The sequence below is a fragment of the Oncorhynchus kisutch genome, linkage group LG20 (assembly GCF_002021735.2).
Source record: "Oncorhynchus kisutch isolate 150728-3 linkage group LG20, Okis_V2, whole genome shotgun sequence".
Taxonomy (NCBI): Eukaryota; Metazoa; Chordata; class Actinopteri; order Salmoniformes; family Salmonidae; genus Oncorhynchus; species Oncorhynchus kisutch.
Window position 1 is genome coordinate 36,049,411 of NC_034193.2, and position 5,276 is coordinate 36,054,686.

A 5,276-nucleotide genomic window follows, 5' to 3' on the forward strand; every position below is an offset into this window, starting at 1 on the left:
GCATTGTGAATAGTGTCTGAGGCGGTGACATACTAGACCATGGCAGTAAATCTAATACTTTGCTGTTTTTAGTTACTCATGAAAGGCCTGTGGTGGTTCTGTGGTTTTAAGTTCCTGACCTTGGAATACATTTCTGGCAATGCTGGCATTGCCTGAATCAAACCCAATGTCCACCTGGCACAGTGACAGGGTCTGAATCAAACCCAATGTCCACCTGGCACACTGACAGGGTCTGAATCAAACCCAATGTCCACCTGGCACACTGACAGGGTCTGAATCAAACCTAATGTCCACCTTGCACACTGACAGGGTCTGAATCAGACCTAATGTCCACCTGGCACACTGACAGGGTCTGAATCAAACCCAGCAGTATAGACCTAGTCTGTTCATTATATACATCTACATGATGTATTGTTACACCATGTAGGAGCAGTATAGACCTAGTCTGTTCATTATATACATCTACATGATGTATTGTTACACCATGTAGGAGCAGTATAGACCTAGTCTGTTCATTATATACATCTATATGATGTATTGTTACACCATGTAGGAGCAGTATAGACCTAGTCTGTTCATTCTATACATCTACATGATGTATTGTTACACCATGTTGGAGCAGTATAGACCTAGTCTGTTCATTATATACATCTTCATGATGTTTTGTTACACCATGTAGGAGCAGTATAGACCTACAGTTGCTAGCTACTTATTTAGATGTTGTTTGACTTAATGAATCTGCCTTGAATGTGCTGTAGCAAACTTTTTTTTCTCGCACTAATCAATCAACACATTCAGGACTTTGTATGTACCAGTACAATAGTACTATTTAATTAAATCCTTGTAAAATAACCTTTGTCTGAAAATAGAATATGATCCTCAACTGCGTTTCCCCTCCAGTCAGCAGACGGCGATGTGCGTCTTTCAGACGATGCTGCCAGCGTGACGTATAATCTAGTGGACGGTTCATCAGAAACAGCTCGTCAACCACCTCAGTAGCTTGCTAGACAACATAGCCGAATGATTCAAGCTATTTATACGCTTTCGGTGTATATTAGCTACTGTGTTTTAGACACACTTCTGTCGTATCTACTTGTTAACCTATTTAATTTAATATAACGTTATTTTGTATTAGTCAGCTATAGTAGCTGGCTGGTTAAGTTAGCACTAGTCTAGTCGCTAATGATAGCTATCTAACATCCCCGAACACGAGCTCCCTAAACTACTCACCTCCTGTTAAAGAAGAGAAGATCTGCTGGACGGAGAAAGAAGCTCTGGGGCTGAACATTGTTGTGAAAGAGGAGGATGTCACAGTAAAACAAGAAGTAGAGGGTGAGACTGTTACAGTGAAAGAAGAAGAGAAAGACGTTTTTGGAATGAAGGATGAAGAGGGGGAGATTACTGTCACATTAGAGGAGGATGAAGAAGAGAAGCCTGGAGATCTGATTAACACCAGTAAATACAGTGAGTACTATCTTATAAAACAGGGGCACAAACTCTGCAGTTGTTGAACTAATGTGTGATTTTTAAACGTTTTTTAATTTTTTGTATATGTTTTTGTACTGTATGAATTGTTCATGACGTCCTCCAGGGATTTTTCACATTTTCCTGTTGAAAAGTGACATAAATACAGTATGTTTTGAGCAAAATAGTGTTTTTTCAGACAACTGGAAACTAGAAGGAGTGAGTGATGTCATAGTAAGGTATTCAAGGAGTTGGCTTGATGGGAAGTCGAGATGTCATCCAATAGGCGACTGATCTTCATGTGAAATTCATTATTCTTTTTTAAGTCCTTCCTGTTCTGTCAAGTTGGTTTTTGATCTAGAAAGCCATTTTCAAGTCTTACCATAGACTTTCAATACAATTTAAGTCTAAACTGTAACTAGGCCACCCAGGAACATTCAATGTCATCTTGGTAAGCTCCTCCAGTGTAGATTTGGCCTTGTGGTTTAGGTAATTGTCCTGTTAGGACAGTTTTTTTGTATTCAGATCTCTGAAATTCACTCTACCTACGTAACATTTAGTGTTCACCTTATATTATGCTGGGAAAACAGTTTTTATGGGAAATTCTAAATAATTTCAGAGTTTGCTAAATCCAATGGTTCTAACCGAGAGTCACTTTAACAACAACCTAATCGATACTGTCATTAACGCGGTTCTTCAATAATTACACATTCTTAACACTGTTTAGTTACAGTCATATGTTCAACTATCATCAGCTGATCCAGGAAATCATTTTCTGAATGACAGTCAAATCAGGGCAGCAGGTAGCCTAGTGGTTAGTGTTGGACTAGTAACCAAAAGGTTGCAAGATTGTAAAAATCTGTTCTTCTGCCCCTGAACAAGGCAGTTAACCCACTGTTCCTAGGCCGTCATTGAAAATAAGAAGTTGTTCTTAACTGACTTGCCTAGTTAAATAAAAGGTAAAAATAAATAAATGACAAACATCACGACATGCAACAATAACCAACGTGCTTCTTCATTCATTACTCTGGTAAAGACAATTATGCCGTGCTCCATGTTGGATCCAACATCCCTAACAAATTGATGTTTATAGTGGGGTCTCGTTAGTCTGTTTGTAAACAGATACTTTGCTCATAATGTGTAGAGAACCTTTCCTTGATGGATAGGCTATTGTACAACACACAGAGCTATTTTCTTATTCAGGACATTTAGAATGACATTACAGAGTAGCCTAGTGGGATTTTTTACAAAATTATCTGGTTATCAGGTTATGAAATGTCATGACAAAGACATTTTAGTTTCCATGTTTCGCCTGAAATATGAAATGATTTATAGTCCTAGGTCTATGTTATTGTTAGGTGAAGTTATGGGTCCTACAGTAGGTCTATGTTATTGTTAGGTGAAGTTATGGGTCCTACAGTACGTCTGTCGTTTGGGGAAGTTATGGATCCTACAGTAGGGCTATGTTAGGTGAAGTTATGGGTTCTACAGTAGGTCTACGTTGTTGTCTATGTTGTTAGGTGAAGTTATGGGTCCTACAGTAGGTCTATGTTATTGTTAGGTGAAGTTATGGGCCAATTTGTTAAACACTTAGTGTACAAACCCTCATTGTCAGGCTGATGGCAAAGCTAGCCAAAGAACATTTGACTGATTTAAGTATTTTTTAAAAGTATAAATCAGTTGATTTAACAACAATAAAACATTTTATTAAGCAGGACATTCAAACGACCCTTACAATTATAATCCAAAAATACTGTGAAATGCACTCATAAGCAACCTTTAAATGGAGGCTGTTTTTGCATTCAGCTTATGAGACCTCCTCTGAGTTTTCCCCCACGGTGGTGAATTAGTGAAAAGACACAGAGCTTAATGTGAGTTTCCTTGAGTAGCACTCCTGATCTGGTAATATTCAGAATACTTTGAAAACAAAAATCTTTACTCACCATTTTTGCACCAGGCAGATATACTACATCCATAACAAGCAGTTTCCTCATTAGCATGAAGATTGCAACCAAATTGTGTGTACATCGCCCTCGTGCCACAATTTTAGCCAACACAGAAAGGGGCCTATATTGGAGACCAAAAGTTGTCTGACACACTGCTTAGGGTTTCAGATACTTTAATAACTTGCTTCTAGTGCACATTCACCGATGTTACTACTAATGTGAAAACAAGACAAAATGTCACTATTGTTGCTCACTTGGCTGTGTTAATTGTCAAATCATTTTAACATTCATTAGACTTCAATTTTAGGAAACACAGAAAGGGGCCTATATTGGAGACCAAAAGTCATCTGGCACATTGCTTAGAATTTCAACAACTTCTACTTATTTCTAGCCTACAATCATTGATGTTACAACAAAAATATGACTATTCTTGCTCATTTTAAGACAATTGTCAAATAATTTTAACATTCATTACAAACATCAATTGTTGTACAACATCATGGCTATGCTGTTGGCATCACCTTTTACAGTGGATTTCCACTGTTGTGGCTCTTTAACCATCTGTCTGACTTTGTTGTTCATGCAGGAGAGAGATGGATCGTGGATCCTCTGGGGAGCCTCAACACCCTCATGATGCTGACGAAGCAGAGAAGAGTCTCTCCACATCAGAACACCTCAAGAAACACTAGCGGAGACCCACATGGAAGAAATCTCACCGCTGCTCTGACTGTGGGAAGAGATTCACCTCCTCAGCAGGCATTAAAATTCATCAGAGAATCCACACAGGAGAGAAATCATATAGCTGTGATCTATGTGGGAAGAGTTTTACTACATCTAGTCATCTGGCTGTACACCAGAGAACACACACAGGAGAGAAACCTTTGAACTGTAATCAGTGTGAGAAGAGGTACTCTCATAAAATAAATCTGATTACACATCAGAAAATACATTGTCAGAACAGAAATGACAAGATGATGTTATAATATTATTGTATCAGAATCCGGGGTTCTTAGATGGGGTTGTTAGATGGGGTCTCTGAAAGAGACAGTGAATTTCCACTTTTTTTTTTTACAAAAAGTGACAAACAAAATACTTTTTAAACTTGTCGCTAAATCTTAAGCTTATCGTTAAAAGATATCTCCAATTTCCATGTGTTTTGTTTTGTTAGTTTCAACAACACGTACAACCTGATTTCCCCCCTAATAGGTATCAGTGATTTATTGCTACTTGTCAAAACAACAGTGGTTCTGGTGCTTGTGCAGGTTATAAGGTGCTTGTTTAAAAAAAAATACAAGTATTATGATTATTGTGTCAGATGTTTGTGTATATATTACATCTTATGTTTAGGTTTTCAATTTATCAGTAACTGTTTCTGAATATTGGTTATTGATTTGGACACATTAAAACTGTGTTTTGACATTGCGCTATCCCACCCACTATGCCCAATATATATTATAGTTGAAAATATGTATTTTCGTTTCATTTTTTCAATGACTTGAAAACAACTTAATTTCAATTTACTTGCAGGTAGCCTTGTGGTTAGAGCGTTGGGCTGTCATTAATCAGAATTTGATCTTAACTGATGTCGTGTCTTATGCTATGCCGGATTAAGTGATATGACATGCTATTCTATAAAATAATTTCTCTGTAATTAATATTATCTGACTAAGCTAATCAGGTAAATGTAATTAACTAGAAAGTCGGGGCACCACGAAAGAGTGTTTATAGAGCTGTTATCTTCCGAATAAACTCTTAACGACCTAGTAATATTTTACATCAATAGCAGTCAATATTTAATCCTCACCTTATTCAGTCTCACCTGAAAGTTGTACATTCTTGGTTATCTTCACGATCCCTGGCTAACAA

The 5,276-nt window shown here is 37.5% G+C and overlaps 1 long non-coding RNA gene across 1 annotated transcript; it reads left to right on the forward strand.

Moving 5' to 3' along the window:
- Positions 1 to 943: 943 nt before the first annotated feature.
- On the forward strand, positions 944 to 4,724 carry LOC116355374 (uncharacterized). Its single transcript, XR_004204388.1, has 2 exons — positions 944 to 1,464; positions 3,997 to 4,724. It is a non-coding gene; the product is annotated as an uncharacterized LOC116355374 (long non-coding RNA).
- The last annotated feature ends 552 nt before the right edge of the window (positions 4,725 to 5,276 follow it).